Source organism: Canis lupus, chromosome 7, assembly GCF_011100685.1.
Source record: "Canis lupus familiaris isolate Mischka breed German Shepherd chromosome 7, alternate assembly UU_Cfam_GSD_1.0, whole genome shotgun sequence".
In the NCBI taxonomy this organism is placed as follows: domain Eukaryota; kingdom Metazoa; phylum Chordata; class Mammalia; order Carnivora; family Canidae; genus Canis; species Canis lupus.
The window spans coordinates 51916503-51939857 of record NC_049228.1 but is presented as its reverse complement, the minus strand read 5'-3'; positions in this window follow the sequence as shown (position 1 = coordinate 51939857).

Genomic DNA, 23355 nt, shown 5'->3' with positions numbered 1-23355 from the left:
GGCTGTGAAAGAAGTTACCATAACAATTATTTTATTCAGTTTCCTCCCTTGGAAATCTTGTCTCAGAGAGGTAAAATGGCAAGGTCATATCAGCACTTAGGATAGAGTATAAGCTAAGAAATTGCTGACTTATTATGCAGTGTGGGTTTTGGATTCCATTCCTGAAGGCCAGAATTGAGCTCCAGGGTTGGAGAAAGGAATTGTGAAGGCAAGTTCAAAGAGCCCTTTTCATGAATTCATCAAAAACAAACCAACAAGACAAAAAAACCCAGAGTATTTATCTACATTTTGAAACCAGAATCATAATCATGCCACCTTTGCACTGTGAGCACAAAAATACAAAACAGATCAAATAATTGGTTCTGGCCTTCTCTGTAACCTCAAAGATCCCAACACAAATCTCTCTTAAGAGACAAGGCCCCCTAGAAGACAGATAGAACTTCTCAAGTACCTTGAAGCAGACAAATGTCTTGATGAAGATGAAAATAAATATCCAATCACGACTTTCCCTTCTTGAATTCAAAGGAGTTGGGAATTGAGGCACAGACGTTATTGACCTAGGAGAAACCAAAAAAGGTGCTGAAAGTATCTAAGAGATTATAAAACCAAATCTTTCAGTCTGATGAATGTTTTCAAACCGTCAGAGACACATGATATCCAGTCTTATTTATGCTGTTTTTGTTTTTATTTAATAAAACATATATTTCATATGGGTACATTGGCAGATGTGTAGTGATTCACTTGTCTGTCCTAGTAGGCAATCATACTTCTCTGGATCACAATAAAGAAGAAAGTAAGAAGTATAATTCACTAAATACATACCAAAAATCATTCACTTACTAAAATTCATTCATTTTACACACAAGAAAGCCATTCAGATCATGAAAATCTTTCACTTAAATTCCCATACCTAAGTTCCTATTTTCTACTGCATCACAAATCAAAATCAAATTAAGATACAGGGCAGTGCCTTAATATTGACAAAAAGTTACAAGTGAGAGCAGACTGCATTATATATTTGAGTAACTCTTGTGGACATCACATTACTACAACATAATACATAATTTATGTTCTTTGTTTAAAAATAATTTTTAAAGAACTAAAATTTTTCTCATACTGCCAGACACTGATTTCAAATGTAAACTTCGATGAGGTGTGATAATTATCACCACAATCAAGATAGGTGAACACTTCCATCATGGGAAACCTTTGCCTTAATTCTTAACACCTCAGATTAGGTCAGCCTGTCATGAACTTCCTATGAATAAAATTACATGTATCTATTCTGTTCTTGTCCAGCTTCTTTCATTCAGGTTAATTTGTTTGATGTCATCCATGTTGTTGCAGGTATCACTAATTTACTCTTTCCAATGTTGAGTAATACTTCATTGTGTGAATATATCAGGATATACTTATTGTATCTCCTGTTTATGGGCATTTTAATTGTTTTTGGGTTTTGGCTATGATGAGTAAGCCTCAAATCCATTCATAGGAAAGAAATGTTGTTAAGTTAATGAGCTAAGTGTCCATCTCAATAAATTAGAAAAAGAATGACAACACAACATAAATAAACTCAAGCAAACTAACTGCTAAAACTAATAACAGTTATATGAAATAGAGAGACATCATCATAAAAAAAGACTGAGTTAGCAAAGTAAAAGTTGGATTTTTACAAAAACGTAATTGACAAATACCAAGGGGAAAAAGAAAAAGAAGGGATAAAAATAGATATCAGGACTGAAAAAAAATCACCACAGATGCTGCTGACTATTAAACAAAGAATATTATGAAAAATGCCAACATTTTTAGAAATCCAGTTAAAATGGACAAATTTCTAGAAAAATAAACAGTATAGTGGAACAAAGAGTAGTTCTATGAATAGTCCTATGAGCATTAAAACAACTGACTCAGTAATTAAAAGCATTCTTCCAAAAGAAACTGTCTAGATGGTTTACAAGTAGTTTCCAACAAACATTTAAGAAAGAGTTCCAATCATACACACAATTCTTCAGAATATAGAAAACGATGGAATACTTTCCAACCTATTATAGAAGTCTCACATGACCTTGATGCCAAAATTAGACAGGGGGAATATAAAAGAAGACAATTATAGGAAAATTATATGAATGAAAATTTGTACGCAGAAATTTCAGGTACACTAAGCAAACTAAATGCAGAAAGAGAAACCTTGATACATATCATCACCAATGTGGGTTTAACAAGGAAGTTAATTGTGATTTTAACATTAGATAAGCATTCACCTTTATTAACACGTTATGGGAGAAAAATAAAACAGCTACCTCAATAGATGAAGAAAATGTTTTAAGTACAATTCAACATTCAGTCATGCTTAAAATACATAGGAAACGAGGAGTAGAAAGGAAGAATGAGAATTAACATAGTTTGATAAAGGTTACCTAAAAAACAGTCAACTCTATAACTCCTAGTAAAAGTGTGGAAAGCTTTCCTCTTGACCTTGAAGTTAAGAAAAACATGTCTACTTCTATTGCTTTTGTTCCACGCAAGTCTAGAGAGACCCTAGCCAACACATATGGCATACATTAATGGGTAGATGATAAATTGATGGATGACAGATAGATAAACAGAAAAATGTTATAAAATTGGAATTTGGGGGAAGAGAAAGTTGTCATTATTCACAAATGATATTCACAGATGATATAATGTCACTTGTAGAAAATCCAAAAGAAATTATTGGGATCAATACAATAATATAGCATGGTTAGTGGATATAAACTTACAATACAAAAATCAACTTTTAAAAATATCAACAAAATATTTAGATAAATAAAATTAAATTACTGTCTATACATATATGTCATTTTTATAGATTGAAACTTCAGTTACCTAGGAATAAGTCTAATGAAATATTTACAAGACCATTTATAAGAATACCTTAAAATGAGAGACATTAGCAAAAACGTAGATAAATGGAGAAATATGATATGATCATAGGTTAGAAGACTAATGCTATCTATGTGCTAATTTTATTCAAATTCAGTGCAGTCTCCAATCAAGGTTCCAACATGACTTTATTTTGGGCACATGAAAGGTTGATTTTGACATTTGCATGAAAAATGTAAAGGGCCAAGACATGGCAGAAGAATAATGTAGAAACATTTGATGTATAGTAGTTAAGATAGTGTGGAATTGTTGTATAGACAAATAATATAGCAAGCCCCATAAAAAACCATGCATTTATGACCTTTTGATTTTTGACAAAGTGACATAGTAGAGCAAGAAGAAAAACAGCACTTTCAATAAATATTGCTAGGAAAATTAAATATTTATATATGAAAAAATAAGATTCAGAAACTACTTATATTTCACATCATTAAAAAAATAATTTCCATGTAGATTACAGACTTAACCATGTAAACTAAAACAATGAAGCCTTTAGAAAACAACATAAGAAGTCTTTTAGAAAATACTGTAAGATTTATTTATAACTTCAGGATGGAAAAACAGCTTAAAAAAGGATAACCAAATCACTAAAAAATTTGACTACAGGAAAGTTCAGAACTTTAGCTTACCAAAAGACACCTTTAAGAGAGTAAATGTTAAGCTACATAAAGTGAAAGAATATTTGTAATACATATAACTTGCAAAATGCTTACCCAGAATCTAGAAAGAATGTGTACAGATCAATAAAACAGAGATGGACAGACCAATAGAAAAATAGACAAAAGATTTCAAAAGACATTCAACAAATGATCTGAATGATCAATAAATATATGAAAGGGTATTCCAATTAAATAATAATAGAAGTGCAATTTAAATTATGATAAGATACCATTCACATTAGATAAAATGAAGAAATGTGAAAACACCAAGAATTGACTGGAATATATTACAATGGGAGGCTCATACATGGTAATAAGACTGAAAATTGCTATAACCTCTTTGGAAAACCATTTTTCAATATCTAACCTGTAAATCAGCAATTTATTCCACAAGTATACATACTAGAATAATATGTATGCATGCATACCAGGTACATAAACAAAAATGTTCATTAAGAACAGTATTTTAATAGACAGAACTTGGAAACAATCAAAATGTTGATCAATGGTAATATGTATAAATTGTGATATGTTCATATGATGGAGCACTATACAGCAACAAAAAGAATTAAGTACAATTATATACAACAATAAGAAAAAAATCAAAAATCAGAATGCAGACTGAAATTAGGCACAAATAAATCCTTAATCTCTGAACATTTTTATAAAATATTAAAGAAATTGACAAACAATAGCCCGTTTTTTTTTGTTTTTTTTTTTTTTTAAGGCACAACTAAGCAGTCAAAATAAAGAAATAACGGTAAGGAAGTGATTACCATACAAGTCACAGTAGAAATTCTTTTCAGGAGGTTTGCTGGCATTGCTCTATGTTCTGAATGGCAGGAAAAGGGGCTTGTTATAGAAGACTGTGGTTATAATATTTTAACAAACTTTACATTTGTATTGTAAGCATTCTATAAATGTTTTATTTCATAACAAAAATGAACGACTAAAAATATAGGAAACATACAGTATGCTATGTAGTATTAGATATTCCCATTCAAATACTTAACTGAGAAAAGCTGTTTGCTTTTTCCAGAACCATTTATCCCATAGCATTATCTTCCTTAATGATAGGAAATAAATGAAGCTCCTCTCTGTTCCATTTTCAGATACACTATATTCTTGTAGATGTTGTGGAAAGAGAAAGGTTTTCATTATTTCTTGGCTTTTATTTGAAAGTTAAGTTGCACATAAAGTAGCCAAGAGACATTTGCAAACTGATCTCAAAAGGTAGGTCATGATTCAGACCCTTGCAGCCTTGATGGCGTGTCTTTAATTAACAAAGCAGAGGCTCTAATGGAGAGGCCTCGGAGTGCCACTGCAGTTAATGGTCTGTTAGCATTTCATTTTAAAGGCCTGGGGATAGAGGGCTTAACCCTGGAAAGGGGCCTTGGAAAACAAATTAGAAAACACCAAATGATTAGGCTCCTTAAGAATAGTTCCATGTAAACCAAAAAAAAAAAAAAAAAAAAAAAAAAAAAAGGCAAGAGAAGCTAAAGGTCTTCATTTACTTGTTTTGCATTTAGAAGTATAGCATCCTAATATCATGTTTCCCCCTTTCTAATATGGCCAGGCCTTAAAAATAAAATCTCTAAAACAAATCAGATTTTGGTAATGTGTCGTTATTTCAGCATCTGATAATAATAAACCCCTCTATAAGAATGATACTTAATTCCTTTTGAAGATTCTTATCATCTTTTGATCAAATACCATTTCATTACATTTGTATTTCAATTTACCTTTCCTTTTCAGTTTTAGAGAATTATTTTTGTGGGCACAAAAAAAATTAAAGGCCAGAATGCCATGATTCCCGTGTGGAATAGCCAATAGCTAAGCCACTTTTTCTAATGGAGTGTAATCAATCATCCAAGAAGAAAGCCTCACCAAAACAAAGATTATTTTGTTTCCTAGAGAAATGTTTCTCTCATAAGTTTGCACATATGTCTATGTTTAAGGGGTAAGTATCAAGCCCACCAAAAGCCATTCTTTTCCTTAAAATAAAAACAAGGAGTGATCCCGGAGTTCTGAGATGGGGTCCCATGTCAGGCTCTTTGCTGAGCTGGAGTCTGCTTCTCCCTCTCCCTTTGCCCCTCCTCCTGTTTCTTCTCTTGCTCACTCCTCAAATAAACAAATAAAATCTTTATAAATTAAAAAAAAAAAAAGGAGTAGATGTGGTTTCCAAGAAAAAGACCAGTAGCTATCCTGTACCTATGAAATATACACCTGAACATGTCTTTAGTGATGATATCAGATACCCCTTGGACCTCTTTTTTTTTAAGATTTTATTTGTTTATATATTTATGAGAGAGAGAGAGCACAAGTAGAGGGAGAAGGAGAAACAGCCTCCCTACTGAGCAGGGAACTTGACACAGGGCTCCACCTCAGGACACTAGGATAGTGACCTGAGCGGAAGGTTCCCACTTAACCGACTGAGCCACTCAGGTGCCCCCACACTTTCTATTTACATAGGCTCCACACCCGACCTGGAGCCCAACACCAGGTCTGAACTCACAATCCTGAGACCAAACAAGACTCCAAAACCAAGACATGGTTTGCCCAACGAACTGAGCCACCCAGGAGCCCTCATTTCTATTTCTTCTTTAATCAACTGAACTCTAGAAGAGCTAAAATCCTGGAAGAGACTGCCTGACAAGTCATGTTGACTTTTCAGAAGCAGAGATTTCTCAGGCAGTAAGTATGATTGACAGGACCTGTAGCCACTGGGAGTAATTACTCTATAGTAAGATCTAAATTGTTACCTTTGAATCTCTGGGTTTAGGCCACTTGTACTCCCCATGTTTATTACCTTTACAGCATTCTTTAGTAGTATTTTTGAATACCATAATTTGTCTCATTAGGCAAGGATGAGCCAAGAAAAATTTTGCTTTTTGCTCTGCCTTCCATAATTTGATGTGATGATTTTAGCACTACTTTAAGGTGACATATAGTGAAAACTGCTTCATCCTGTTGCCTTTCCCTACATAAACATACTCTCTATGCAAAACCAGATGATTCTATATTTGGTTTTGATAAGGAATACAAACCCTTTAAAATAGACTTTTTCTAGTTGCATGTTTCATGCAATGCCCTGAACATAGTGGGCGACCTATGTCTATTGGTTTGGTGTCATTAGAACCTTTTTTATTATCCAAACCATATCTAAATAATCTAAAATGGAAGGTTTTATGTGTGGTGGTGGTGGTGGGGTTGTTTTGGGAGGGTGTTTGCGTGTGTGTGTGTGTGTGTGTGTGTGTGGTTTCTCCCCTTCCCCCTGCTGGATTGATTCTTTAGAGTTTCTTGAACCCAACATATTCATTTATCAATGATGTCATAAAACAAACTGGAATATCAAAAAGTGAAGAGTCACAAAGGCAGGAATAGAGAGCAAAACATTAACCTTTGTGGTTGCTCTTAAATTGTACCGTGGCTAGCTGGGGCAGAGGAGACCATGTTCTGGGGGGGGGGGGGGGAGTGCTCTCTAGGGCTGATGGATAAATCTCTAGGCTGCAATTTGAAGCCTATGGTGAAACCCTTTATCATGGAGCACCATCACAACAGTGGGTGAAAAAACATTAAGAAAAAAAAGCACAGCAAGGGATGCATATTTACATATTTTAATGAAAACAAATTATCTCTCCTGAAAGTAATTAATTGTGAAATTATTTAATTATGTGGCAGTAGTAAGGGAGAAACAGTGTTGGAGGTTTTCAGTAAATTCCAGTTTATAAGTAAACAGTTATTTGAGTCTGAATTCTTTATTAAGTAATTTTTTATTGAAATCTCAGGATGTCAAGCCATTTTTTTCCACTAGTGCAATACGAAAATGCAGCAATTATGCAATTAGAAAGAAATTGCTTTTGTGGATTTCTTTCGGTTTTGAAATATGCATTTGGAAAGTGGTGGAGAAAGGAGATACAACAGAATACCTGAGAAACATGGGCTTGACTTTGAAATATTTATTCAAGCAAAAACACTCATTGATTGCCATGTCAATTTCTCAGCATGCCTGCATAAAAATAAATATAGAAATATAGAATCTAATATCTGAAAGGAAACCTACAGATTATCTAATCCAGGTTCCTACACAATACTGAAATTTTTCCCACTACAATTCCATCAGTAAGTCACCAGTTTTTACTAACATAAAAATGTGTGGTTCAGAAATCACTGCCTTGTAATAGTTTTGCAAGAGCCCTACTGGTTACATTCTCCTTAAAATTTTGCCCATCAGATTAATTTCTGCTTTCTCACAGCACAGGATGTGTCTAATTACTATTCCACTTTTAGTCTATCAAATATTTGCACATGTTGTTTATTTTTGCCTTTGCATGTCTTTTCTGATTCAGACTCAACATTCCGGTTACTTTCAAGAATCTCAGATAAAGCATAACTCACTTACCAGCCACTTCTCTGGATGCTCTCATCTGAAAGAGCTTCATTGTGTGAATGAATATCTTTTGTGAAGTTTAGTTTTTCAAACTTGACAATATGTTCTAGAATGGAAGTGGCACCACAGATCTTCTCCAAAAAAGTCAACTATTCTTTTTCTTGTGTTCCTATAATATACTGAAGAGCCAACAAAGGATATTGATTAACCACAAGGAAGCCACCACTCAAGTGATCTCATCAGTGGTGTGAATATAGACAAATTACTTGACCTCTGTGTGTCAGTTTCCTCAGTAAAATGAAGGCAATTACAGTACCTACCTTATAAGATTGCACTGAAAATGTAATAAGCTACAGTTTGAAAATGCTTAGAACAATGCCTGACTTAGAGTAAATGTTTTGTAAGTGTCTACTTGTTCCCAAATTGTCCTCTGAACATGGAGGGCAAGGATAGGCCAAAGTAAGCCACAAAACAGCCTGGTAAGTGGTAAGTTAACCTCCTCCAACAGTGTTAATTAAGTATGTGGCTGAATCTAGGTCTTTATAGTTTTATTAAATTTCATAAGTTTGCTTTGGGTCAGTTGTTTTGTCCTTTAATTTTTTAGACATATTTGTTTAGCAGAGTGAGCCCTTTTCTTAGAAGAAATACTGGGCAGCACCACTATATAATAAATAACAGAAGAGCTGCTCTATATATGACTGGAATAAAAGTTCAGACACCTAGCTGGAACTAAAGTGAACTTCACCCCATACATGCCCTGACAGCCCAGGAAGCATTTCTGGAGATACCAGATTCTGAAGAAACAACGGAGATATACTCTTTTAACTTCTTAATACATTTTGGTCCTAAAATGTTTTCCTGTATATGTGGTAACTGCTATGTTCTCCATAAATTTCATAATCAGAAAGATATCAATCTACCTTAACCACCAAATATAATGTAAGAGGATAAGTTCAAAGTATACAACATTGGCATCTTTCTTGCTTTCCATTGAACCATTCACATTTTCATCTTTTATGAATCACATAATGAATTCTACTATCATCCAGTTCACCTTCCTGCACTTTTCCTCAAATGATATTGTGACTTTGCCAAATGCCTGCCAGAAATCAAGATATATCCCAACTATAGCCTCCTCTTTACCTGAATGGCTAGTAATCATCTCAAGAAAAAAAGTAAAGCTTATAAATTTTTTATTTACATTTACATTGTTTCCTAGGAATCCTTTTTTTTAAATCTCTGTGCTGAGAATCCTTCTGATAATTTATCCTTTTAAGAGATTTATCAATGGTCTATGTTCAAATAAAGATTAATAAATTTGACATCATTGCCTGGTAAAAATTAGCTTTATATTCTGGATATCAAGAGATATTTTTTACCCCTTGGTTTAAACTGATACATTACCTGATCTTTAAAACTTTTACAGAAAATCAAAAGTGATTAATGATGTCTTTGAGTATTCCTACCCCCTAAGTTTTAGATATTAAGACCCACATTAGTTTCCTAGGGCTGCCATAACAAATTATCACAAACTTGATGGTTTTATTTTATTTATTTTTATTTATTTATTTATGATAGTCACAGAGAGAGAGAGAGAGAGGCAGAGACACAGGCAGAGGGAGAAGCAGGCTCCATGAACCGGGAGCCCAATGTGGGATTCGATTCTGGGTCTCCAGGATCGTGCCCTGAGCCAAAGGCGGGTGCTAAACCGCTGCACCACCCAGGGATCCCCAAATTGATGGTTTTAAATATAGATATTTATCCTCTTTTAGAGCCCAAAAGTTGGAAATCAAAGTCTTGGCAAAGTGGTGCTTTCCCAGAGCCCAAGGGAAGAATCTGTTCTTTGCCTTTTCCAGCTCTGGTGGCTCCATATTATTTTTGCTTGTTTGTTGCTGTATCAACTTTAATCTCTGCCTTCATCTTCATATGACTCTTCTTCTTTTGTGTGTATCTTATAAAAACACTTCTCATTGGATTTAAGGCCAATTCAGGCCTAATCCAAGATGGTATCCTTATCTCATGATCTTTAAATTTCATTACATCTACAAAGACCTCTTTTCCATATAAGGTAACATTCACAGATTATGGGGATTAGAATGTCACATATCATTTTATGCCCAAAGGCTTAAATTCATATATAATTGTTAATCTCCGTTATTTTTTTCTCCTCTACCCAAGAATGGTGGCTTGTACAGAAAATAAGGTTGGAAGTTTAGAGGATGAAGATGAGAGTGATGGGAAGGGCACTTGAAACCATGATGTAAATTCCTCTAAAGGAAATAAAGCTATTTCTTCTGGAGAAGAAAAGACATAATGATGTGGCCGGGGGCAATAATAGTTCTCTTTATATATTTGGAAGGATGGCATGTAGGAGTTGGAATTGACTTCTATACAGTTCCTGAGGATTAGAATTAAAATTGATGTTTGGTTCTTACCAAAAGATAGATTACAGGCTCAAGTCAAGATACATGTTTCTAAAATAACTATCCATAGCTCCAGTGGATTGCCTTAAAAAGGTAGCAAATTTCCTATTACTGAGGCCATTCATGTATAGTCAGATATAAAAAATATAAAATCAATTAAAATTTCTAAATGGTTTTTAAAGTGATTCTTCTGGGATCCCTGGGTGGCGCAGCGGTTTGGCACCTGCCTTTGGCCCGGGGCGCGATCCTGGAGATCCGGGATCGAATCCCACATCGGGCTCCCGGTGCATGGAGCCTGCTTCTCCCTCTGCCTGTGTCTCTGCCTCTCTCTCTCTCTGTGACTATCATTAAAATAAATAAATAAATAAATAAATAAATAAATAAATAAATAAATAAAAATAAAGTGATTCTTCTGTGATTTTCAAATCAGAATTGTATTAGAGTCATTTGGGAATCTTTTAAAACTTGACATGTTTTCTAAGAGTGAAATCTGAGTATGTGTGCCTAATCCCATATTACTTTTTGGTTTAGATTGATGGATTCCAAAGAGGAATCCCAAACCAGACTGAGAAACACTGATTTAAATGATCTTTAAAGTCCCTTCCAGTCCTGAGATTTTGATTCCAAGAGATAGAAGAGAAGGACAAGGTATTCAATCAACAATAAATCTAAAACTGAATTGAAAATATGAACAGAGATTCTTGGGCAAGATTGCCAGCAAATTCCACAGAGGCCATATTGTTCTGTGTATTGTTCTTCTAAGCCTGGATAATCATGCTCAATGATGTATATTCACTTTAAGAGGATTCTTCAAGTGGAAAATGTTCCTGAAAGGTTTAAACACCGTGAATGATCCTAAACTCATCATTGTGTCATGGGAGCAGGGGCCACTAAGAATGCAACTACAGAAGGAAAATAAAATGAGACAAGAGCTTGGGAATTTGATGCAGGTAAGATTGAGGTTATTACAGTCAGAGCTAACAATGTATTCTGGAGGAAAGAAGGACATTTTGTTATAGATCAATGTATGTTACTAACATTTGAGGAATAAACTTTAAAAATTAAATTAAGTAGATAAGGAAAGGGGAAAATGAAGAACATAGATGTAGGAGCCAGGTTCCAGAAAAATAGCAGATGTAGTCATTATCTTTCAGTGAGCATTCTAATATAAATGTGGCATGTCTATCATGTAGAATAGCATGCATTTTCCTATTTTTCTACATGTAGAAAATCATGTGTCCTTTGGATGTGAAAAGTATTACAACTGGTAAACCAGTATATATTTACTGAGTAGATCTTCAGTGGGCAACAACATCTTAAGGTCCTTTTGCTTGCAAGAGAATGAGAACATTAAAACCTTGCACTGATATAAAAACAAAAGAAAATGAAAATAATTTATTGACTGATATATATTGAGGAGTGTCATTATTCAGGTTTCAAGAAAAAGTTGATCTAGAAGCTAATTGATGATGTATCCAAGAAACAAGTCTAAAGTCATTTGTTTTCAATCTCTTTGTTCTGATATTCAAGGTGCTGGCTTCACCTCAAGGCTGGCTCTCCTTGTGGTTGCATCAGAATTTCTTCTACCAAACTAAGCAGCTTTCTTTCATGTTCATGTCAGTGGGAGAAAGGACTTCTCTTTTCCTTACTTGTACTGAAATATTTTAGGTCACATGTCCATCCCTGAACTGACCACCATGGCAAGGAGCATTGGATTGTCTTAGGCTAAGTAGGGCCAATGTTTGGAGTGAGGAGATAATATTCATCTCTCTTCAACCACAGGAAAATTCTTCTGCGGAAGGAGAAGAAAGACATAGAAGCCATGCAGGCAATGGGCAATGGAAAAGTGGTGGGTCAGATGAGAACTTGATAAAAGTTTGGAAATTTTCCTAGAGACATACTATTGATTTTTTTTTTATTCTTAAAAACACAAAGTTGTACATGATACTCTACCCATAAAATATATTGAGAGTTATCATCTTCACTTACTTTTATTTTTTACTTTCAAAATGAAAACTCAATAGGCAAGAAGGAAAGCCATTTATAATTTATCAAAATGTGAACTCTCAGTGCCTATATTGTGTATAAGTAGTCCAAAGAGAATATAGCTTCTTTGCTGTTAAAAAGAGAGAGAGAGAGAGCGAGAGAGAGAGAGAGATGGTTACCTCAGAGAACACAGAGTAGAAGGGCATAGGAGGAGCAGTCAGGTTCAGACTCCCACCTATGCAAATCTGAGCAAAAATACACAGCCTCCCTGAGTCTGATTCATCAGCTCATTTAAAGTATGAATTTAAGAAAGTCTAACCATTCTCTCTTCCTTGTCAGTTGACACCATATGATCCTTCTCTTAATTTTACTGAAAAAATGATCTTGCTTTGGGAACTAAACTTATTGGCAGGCACCTGAGAACTGGAAAAAGATATGTTGGAGGACAGAGTGTTCTAAATAACAAGAGATAATTGTTCAGGCAGCCTCAGAGCATGGACATTCAGTATAAGTGATTTTCTCTGCAGTACCACTTTTCTATCCTCGGTAGCTAGAGTCTCAGAAAAGGCAATCAGTTACCATGTGGTTAGCCAGACAAACCAAAATGTTGATCTTCTTTCAAGACACCATCTCTTTATACAGGCTTATCTTTTATTTGGAGTGGAAGTTGAATGGCACAACAAGGCATGGGCTCTCCCAGCAGAACAAGCTCCTGGAAGGCAGTCTAGCCACCTGTAAGTATGGGAGCATGCTCCACAGGGGTCTCCTTTTGGAGTAGACACTCAGGCTGCTTATCAAAATATCTTTTGATATTTCATTTTAGCTTTTCCCTCATAAATATAATTTTCTCCATTGGTTACATTTATAGTGGTAATTTAGGGCCCTTATGGATAGGCACTTCGGGCAAATGGCCTGATGGCCAGCTCCTTAATCATCGTCTGCAGCTAGCAGTTTTCACGGCACCTGCCTTGGCTTCTTGCCTTGGCTCTGAAATACATTCCTACTAACGTGAGCATGATTTATAAGGGGTCTCTCTTTAATAGGAGGAAGAATGTGGTATAATTGAGAGGACACTGGACTGAGGGTCAAAAGAGGTTGATTTGCTCCCAAACCTGCTACAAATTAGCTTTGTGGGTGTTAGATGAGTTATGATAACCACTGTCAGCCTCAGTTTCCTTATCTGTAAGGTGAGAGGGTTGGATTAGAGCATGAGCTCTAATTTCAATCTTTCCATTTAATTATGCTTCCTCTGCTTATTCATCATGACCCTCCCACTCCCCCCAACCCAAGACCATTATTTCTTACCTGTTAAAAAAAGAGAAGGGAAGACTATGAAAGCTCCTCATCTCCTGACCTAACTCACAGATATTTGTAAAAATAAATGACATATTTTTAAAAACATACACATTTAGAGCCAAGAGATGTGTGCGTATCTTTTTTTTTCTGGTTATTCCTCTCCACTCCCGTGTTGTTTCTACTTATGGATATAAACTTGAGGGGAGAAAAAAGGCATTCTTTTCAGCAAGTGTTCATTCTAGGCTCACATCTTTGCAGCTCTAGAGTTAAATCCTTTGGCAGCAGAAGCCAAATACTTTGGGTATAGTATCAGGCATGACAACACCAATATGATAGCAATAACTACCTGTCAATCTCAGTTTTATAGAGAAAGCATTTATATACAAGTGATTTTTAAACACTCTATTGTTTCTAGAGAGAATTGTGAGGTGTTAAGAATTTATCTTCATATGCATTATAATGAAAATTCCACAAAGGCAAGAATTATTATCTGCTTTGTTGACTGTTGTATCCCCAGCCCCTGGAATAGTGCCTGGCCCATATTCAACAAATATTGCTGAATGTTGGATATAATTCAGCACAGTTTAGAGAAGAGAGAGGTAAGTTTCTGGTAGGTTACCTATTCTTGACCCCACACTCCTTTCTTAGCTCAAAAGCAGCCAGGTTGAAGCTTCCCTAACTTAGCCATCCTAACACCCAAGATGCCTCTTAATAAGGATTAGCAATTTGCAGAAATATTAGATAGACTATTAAATAGACTATCTATTAAACATTAGATAGACTATTAACAGTTGACTATTAAAAACCATCAAACTGGCATGGATTAGGAAAGAAAAGGAACTGACTGGCAGAGCATAAAAAGAAGTTGGGGGAAATAAGAGTTACTTCTACATTGCCTTATGATTATTCTTCCTGGAGATATTTAGACTTTACTTATAAAAGCATTGGGATCTGGTATAAAGGATTAGGAGTGCAATTAAATTATCAAAATTTGAAAGCTCCAACTTCTTTGTACTATACAGGCACTGTTGAAATGTGTGATAGTGCAAATACATTTTTTAAATGTACAAAATGATCCAGATTTTTGTTTTTTGTTTTAGCTTTTGTACTTTTTGTATTGCTTTTCAGAACCATAATGGATGCTATTAAAGATATTAAAAATGCTTTAACTGTGTATTTTCATCCTAAATTAAATTTCAGTCTTCTAATCATGAACATAGTTTATAGTAACCTGCATCTATACCACATTAAATTTTTTTCAACACCTGCTTATATGCCAGCCCTTATAGTGTTTGCTTTTCTATGTCTTGTCTACCACAATAATGCTGATAGGGGGCATCTGTCTTAATAGGCAAGAAGAACATCAATCTATGGCCCATCCTTGGGTCTGAAGTATCAGACGGGCTCTCCAGTCTCAGGAGGTTGGGAGGATGCAATATGCTCTTGCAATATGCAGTAAGTGCTCTTATATGATTTCTATCCCTTCAGAGTTCTTCACAGGCAACAGCGGGTCCAGGACTTGAGGTCAGCTCTATATGCATCAGCTCTTGTGAACTCCAACCCAACTCCTCTTTGGTGCCCACTAGACTCGACTCTGTTGATGAGTCTTGGAGGTAGTGTGGTTCATCAGAAGTAGGTTCTGGTACAGTCCCATATCTTCTGTTTCTCTACATAATGTCCCAGGCTTCCTTTAAGATTAGAATCTTCCTCTGAACACTAACCAAAAACTGAGTTCTTTAGAATGTCACCCTGTTCCATCCAGCATTCCTTCCTTAGAGTAGGCTAAGGAGTCATGCACTATGGCTATGAGCATGGGCCCTGGAACACAGTCAAGTGGGAACTTGGTAAGTAACTCATAGTCTCTGTCTTAGTTTCCTTTGTAAAATGGTATAATCAAAGTCTCTCCCCTGTAAGTTTGTAGTGAGGGCTAAGTGAAAATACTCACATGCATGCCATTTTTAAATATTAACAATAAAACATTTTGGGAGAGAGAGCCACTTTGTCCAATGCTTGCAGCAGAAATGAGACTTGTATGATCCTTGAGGGTTATAAGCTGGTTGAGGGATAATAAATGATGCATTATATATTAGAGATAAAAGTCCTCCAAATTACCATTTACTTAGATCACAATTACAATCCTGCCAAATAGAATCTCTCTATAAGTACATGGGAGAGCTATTCTTTTAAAATGACATGTAAAAAATAAATTTAAATAATTAAAATCTCCTGAGAACAACTCAAACCTTTGAGGGTTCAGCAGTCAGTATTTGATGTCCAAGCTACTTTGGGGTCATTATTGTGAATGTTTCATCAAGCACCTTCTTTTACACATGGCATATGTTCAATAAGTATTTGTTGGGAGAATGGCTAAGGTATGAATGGACATCAATAATCATTGTATTACTATAGATGAGTAAAGTGCTAGTAAAGAGAAAGTCAGATACTTCGCTGCCTGGAATACCACCATGAAAAGATTTCTGATCCCAAAGAATACCTTTTCTTTAGAGATGGTGGAGTGATTGCTTGGCAATCCAAAACTAAGACATTGCACAGCAAAGATATGAGCCCTCATGTGCTGCAAAGTAGGACTATCATATAAAACACAGATACCCAATTAAATTTTAATTTCAGATGATCAATGAATATTTTAGGATAAGTATGTGTCAAATATTGGATATTTTTATATAAGCATATTCCAAATATTGACATAGTTATCAAATAGGACACAATTATCCTAAAATGTTATTTACTGTTTATTTAAAATTCAAATTTAACTGAGCATCTTGTAGTTTTATTTGCTAAATCTGGTAACCTGCTCTAAAGCCCAATTACTACCCCATACACTATTTGTGTGGCCTCCCTCTGTGACCTGATATAGTCTGGCATGTTTTTGGATATATTGGGCTGCTAATTCTCTAAGACTTTATGCCTCCTTCTGCTTCCCATGATTGGGAAAGCCCAAATCTCGGCCATGTTTGTCACCTATCTCATTCTTCTTCACCCAGTGCTTATTTATGTCCTGGAAAATCTTTGACTTTCTCCCAAATTCTAGTCCTACAGGTTTACTTGTCATCAGGATGACTCACTGTTACCTCAAACTCATCTCATTTATAAACTAAACTCTTCTTTCTTACAACTCTTGTTCCTCCTCTGAATTCCCTATCTTTAAAAATGCAATAACCAATTCCCCGACAATCAGACTTGCCAAACCACAAAATAACTGCAATCTCTCCCCACCCGTCCTCACTGCAGCTACATCCAATCAATTCCTTGGTCTTGTTGCTTCTTTTTTCAAACATTTCCCTAGCCTATCCTTTGCACTGCCAAGAAGGTTCATACCACCTCATTTTTGAAACAATGTGATTGTTTCCTGATGGCGCCATCTCTCCCTCCTTCAGGCAATTAGGCCAAGCACATGCCCAGGTTAATGTCTCTAAAATACAAGATTTTCTGACAAGAGAAAGACAAATAGCCTGACATAAAATGAACAATGTTTATGCACAAGAAATTGGCAGTAGAGAAATTATAAATGACTGAGAGACATATGAAAAGATGCTCAAATTCACTAATGGTTTGGGGAAATGCAAATTAAACTAATAACAAGATATCACTTTATGACTAGGGAAAAATGGAAAGAACAAAAACAGCTAATGCTGAGAAGGATGAAGGAAAAACCTTTATTTCATATACTGCATGTAAAATGTGAATGGGTAGTTTTTGAAACAATCTAGCATAATCCATAAAAATTGAAAATGCACAGATGTTTGAGCCAGGAATACCACTTATAGGAATCTATCTAATAAAATGAAATCCACTAGTACTTAAACACATGTACACACAGGTATTTGCTGTAGACAGCTTTGAAACAGGAAAACAATCCAAGAAACAAAAAATCCTTGAGGGGAAAAAAGGATACCAAGAAATAAGAAATGGTTGAATAACTTAAGGTCTATCCACACCATAGGATATTATACAGCTATTAGAATAAATTAGTGCATTAGCAGTGTAAGAGTTGATTAAGTGGGATTTTCATTAGTGGAAAAAGATACAGAAATACATATATGCAATCTCATTTTTAATAGTGACCCAAACCATTTATGTATTTGTATCTGTATAATGTACACATACATGCATATACACACACATATTCATATGTTCATATGAACAGGGAAGGGTACACCTCTTATGAGTTGTTCACATGAGTTACCTTGGGAGGGGAATAATGGGGTTGGATATGAATTGGCAGGGGCAGGGGCAGATGTGAAACATTAGTTTTATATCTCTTGTCATAATTTTTAATGGTCCTCCATTGCCAATAAAATAGTAAATATTTAGCCTCCACTAGTTGACCTCAGCCTATTTTCCTGGCCTTCTGTAGGACTATTTCTTATAAGGACTTTCCATATCAACCAAACTGATCATTTTTACTCATCTCTTTCTTGATTCATCACACTCCCCACACTCACCCAGATAATTGACCCTCCTTCTTTTCCATTATTCCTTTAAGGAACCCCTCAAATTTAATTTGCTTTATGAAGAGCTTCCTATTCACTCTGACCTTCTTTTGGGTATCCTTTCCGTGACAATGACACTTCAGTTTTTAATGACCATTCCTTCAATATCTGCCTGAGCATCCCATCAGCTTGCCTGTGCAGGGAGCATACCCTTGACCACTGGGCCTAATGGACCTGCTCCAAGACAGACCAGCAGGACATAGTATCATCAGCCCTGCTCTTCTGACTCGTATTTAAGTCCAGCCTTCTAAGCCCAAAAGCTGTGTTCTTTTTTCTAAAGTATGTTTTCTTTTGTATGTGAAGGAATGTCAGCTACTGTCCCATCCTTCAAAGAGACACTGGTATTACCCTATCCCTGGACTTTGCTTTCTGTGTTTGATTTTCTAGGCTCCTGACCTTACCTTTCTTCAGCAGTGAATTGGAGGCAGTGTTCTGTAGCTCCTGTGAATTCTTATCTCAACAGGGGTTAGATATAAGTCATTGCATTAGTGAGGACCTGTCCCTTGCTGGGCACTGTGCTCAGCACATTATATATAATAATCCTACAAGCAGTGTTGCATTATTGGCTCCTAACAAATAATGTAGAAAGATTAGGTGAATTGTTCTGGGTCTGGTAGGTTAGGGGCAAAGCCAGGACTCTCAGCTTCCAAAATCTGTGCTCCTTTTCATGAGCCTCTACAGAGAAGATTGAGTTTTAGCGTCAGAGTTAGGACTTAGAAAAGGGTTGGAGAACAGGCTAGCATGGAAGAAAGAACCATAGCAAAGCAGAATGAGTACAGGACTCTTGGCAAATACATTCACAGCTGGCAGTAGTTCATACAAGGGCAATGATGGGAGTGAGGAGCCTAAAAATCATTATGGGAGGTTTTCCTTTTGCCCTACAGGTAGCCCACTCTGCAACTGGCTCAATATCCACTTGAAAGATCCATATATGGACATGCTTTATAAATATTTGTCTCCTATCCCTAACCTCCCTTTATGCCTATGTCTTGACACAATCAAATTTCTTTCTGGGTACTGTCTATCCAGCTGCCTCCCAAGTCTAGGTGCTTCCCCTAGAGTGAGAGTAAACTCATCCTGAAGACTATATATTAATGCTTGTCTGGTGCTTCAGATGCATACAAGACTGCTCATCAATCAGGCAAATGAGTGAAAAACAATGCCCTCAGCCAGAAGGGGTACATTCCAACCTGTTTGTAGGGCACCCCTGATTTTAACTCCCCTGGAAATTTCAGAGAGGAAAATTCGCAGCTGTTAGGCCCAGGCTTCCTTTCACTTTCCCGGTAGGTACAGTATCTATGAGCTGTGGTATTCACACATGCCCAGCGTGCTGCCAGCAGGGATCAAAGAAAGAGTCAGAAGAGGCAGAAATAGCAAAAATCCAATTCTGATGCCTTTACAGCTTGCAGTCATTTAGCATTTCATCTCCATGAATTTCCCAGGGTGCATTCCAGAGTTGTGTGTATTTAAGTTTTGACCCTTAGCTGCCCATTGTCCTATTCCCTTTCTGAGTATCCAAAAAGTCACACTATTAGTCAGAGGGGATACACATGGGGTAGTAAGAAGAAAATCAACTCAGTAACCTGACCAAATTGTTTTAAATAATTTCTGACTCAGAATGACCATATCTCTGCCCTTTTGCTGTCTACCCTACTGTACCCTCCACCCCTTTGGCAATTTCTGTTTCCATTCTGTCCTGATGGGGTCAAAATATCATAAAATCATCCATTCTAACAAGAGTTTTATCTGATTTTTCTTTTTTTTGAAATATCAAAGAAGTCAGTATGTGCTCAGAAACACTGTATATCAAGAGACTGGGTTCTCTGGTTCTCATTTGAACTTTCTGAGGTTCCTGCAACAGTAGCTTAAGTTCAGTCAGTTTGATGTTATGACTTTGAGTTTGGCGTTTAAGGCGCTATGAAATAAACATCAATACAATGCTGGTTCTTGTTTCATTTGAACTATTTAGCCCTCTAGGGCAGACTCAGGCAAATCTAGAAATTTGAGTTTCACCGATTACTGAACTTTAAAGAAGGACTGAAGTTATGGATTAAGGGAGTCTGACTTTCAAAAACCACTTCTAACTTAAAGTAAACAGCTCGGGCTCTTCATCAGCTTTTCCTGAGCCATCTCTGGTTAAAAGTTGGCCCCACTGGAAGTCAGTCTATAGCCTTTCTCTATTCTTCCAGAATTACAGGTTGCCATGGTTACAGTGGCTTCTGGAAATGAACTTCATAATTGCTGCATATTGCATATAAACAGCTGGATTCCCTCTTTCAATTTCACTCTGAAACAATGAAGGCCCAAGAAAATGTCCTTGTATTTGAATCATTGACATGCTAAAGATCATTATACCGGTAGTGAAGCATCATGGCATAGGGAAACTTGAAGAAATGATGAAGTCAAATTCCCCAGGCTCTGTACATGTAGATGAATGTAAAATGCATATGTGTGATTCCACATATACAGATTAAGAATCCTTGAAAAGCTGAAAGAGCCCCTCCTTTCAAAGATCCATTAATCCAATTCTTATTTTACAGGGTGTGAGACAGAACCCAGAGACTGAACATTTTCTGTGCCCATTTTCACAGCAAGACAGGTATAGAATGAAATTTACAGAATAGGTTGGTGCTGTGGATATGGCTTCAGTCAGATTCAGAAGGTGGGCTTGAGTTCTGGCTCAGCTACTAATCAGCTGTGTGGTCCACAAGTATCATCGAACCCAGCACTCAGTCTATGTCCTTATTTTAAGAGAGCTGGTTATAAAGTTTTCAAGGCATGTACTTGCTAATGTGGTCCCTCTATCAATAGTTGCTGAGAAGCCAAGGTTAGTGGCTGTATCTACCCTAAATATCTGCTGTACTGGCCCGCCATGGGCTTGTAAGATTCCCATACTGTATTCCCCTTTAGAGAGACACACTGATATGATTTTAAAAATAAAATCACTATGAGGATGGTGAAATATTAATGGTTGTTAATATCCTAGCAAAGATCAGTTGGTGAAGTTAATTAAACACATAGTGCAGTTTTGAGAACATGAGGCCCAGATGATAATGACGAAGGGGTTCTTTCTGGAGAGGAAGGTTGGTTGAAGAAGACAAGTGTCCTAGAGGCTTGTGGGGAACCCAGGTCAATGGAAAGTTCACCTGATTGATAGAGAAGAAAGAGGAGACAGATGGGGTGCAATAATGAGGTGAAGAGACCTATTCCATAAAAGGAGGGTGTTTTCTATGTCTTAATATCCACTCATGTAGTTGTCTCTCTCTGAGAAAGTCTTAAAATGTTCCCAAGGAAAGTTACATAGAGAATAATAATAATGCTGCTACAGTAATAATTCAAAAAAAAAAAAAAAAAGAGCAAATGACCACACACAACTCTTGATAGAGAACGATTTCTAAAAAAAAAAAAAAAAAAAAAAAGAACTATTTCTCTGTCCTACCTAGAGTTTGCACAGGTAACATCCTGGTTCTAAATGTCAAATCTCAGGGGACAGGCTTGTTACTCTCTAGAGCTGTGCAAACTGCCCTCTCCCTATGCCCTATTAAGGTTTGATCTTCCACAAGATGACCTTAACCACGTATAACAGTCAACAATAAGGAGAAGATTTAGCCCTCTTCTTGGAACTGGACTTTCTTTTCAGGTAAGAACTTGCTCCAGTTTTCTGAGGAGTCCTAAAAAAAAGGAATATGCAATGCTAGGCAGAGACTCCTCTGGATGACTTTGTCTCTTTTACAGAGCCCAAAATGTACTCATTTTAAGAAAACAACAATAAATAACACCAACTACTTAAATGCCCCCCCCACTCTGACTCCCTGGCTCACAACTGGGGCTAAGAAAGACCACTGGGGGTCCCTTTACCTCTCCTCAGTTGGAAGCAGTCTTCCTGGTAATGGGTAACATGAGGTATAGCCCAATCCGCCTTTAATCTTGTAAATCTCACCTGGTTTCTTGAGGATTCAGGCCTTTTCCGAATCCTTATTTGCTATAGGTTTTGTCCTCTGACTTTGTTTTTCCTCTTTCTTCACCTATGTGTTTCCTGCTGTCCTATTACTGATGTCTTTTCACCATCAAACCCTCCCCCTAACAGAGGCATGCTTTTTCCTCAGACAAATGTTCCCACATGCTTCGAGGTTCAGCATGTTTCATCAATTTCTTGAATTGTGCCTCCCCGAAAACACAAGATGTTCTTTGAGGGGAGCATCACAAAGGATTAGCACTTAATAACTATTTGTTGATTTTTTGATACTTTGATATTCCTCGGAATTTTGATACTCAGGTTGGCTGAATACAAACCACTCATTCATCAATTTTGTTGAGTATCTACTATGTGTTAGGATTTCTCATAAACAGTACCTTATTTCTTCAAAAGTTCCTTTTTTTCCAAGAATAAAGATTAACAAAAAATGAAAAACAGAAGAGAGAAGATTTTGTTAACAGAGGGAGTCTTAATTTCTACCATTACTGTTTGAGACCTTAGGCTTATGAATTCTCTCTATATTTTATTTCTGTTCATGTGTGGGAAAAGCCAGAGGAAAGTTTCTAGGTTTGTTGGGAGAAAGATGGGGGTTTTGGAGATGTTAAAATGAGTTTTTCTGGCCTCTACTTTCAAGGCTATCCTAAGGACCAGGAAGATCTATGGACATACAGCCTCTGGCTAAAACTGTTTTGCACAGTTTATTTTAGGAAAATAAAACTTGCCTCTGTCCAGAGATAAGTCGGAAAATTGCTGGGTGGGGGTGGATGTGAAGAGGAGTAGTGTTAGCAGAAAGAACTTTCCATGGCAGAACTCTACTTTACTTTTACGCAATCCTTATCCACTCACCCGGGGCTGTCATTCCTGCCTCCGTGCCCTCAAGAGCAACGCAGCCAGCACAGTGACATTTTAATAATAATACTTTGTACTTATACAGCACCTGTCAGCCAATGATCTCAAAGTACTTCTCCTGTGATTAACTCATTAATCCTCACAAGGATAAGTGACTTTCCCAAGGTCACAGAACAGTGAATGTCAGGGGCAGGCATGTGCCTTGAGTTCTCCCGCTCCTGCTCTGAAGACTATCCACCTGCCTGCCTGCCACAAAGCCGCCTGTCACATAATCCAGGTTTACCAAGCCACCACGAGTTTATAATTGCACGCTTGGGTCTTCTACTATATCACTGTGCTC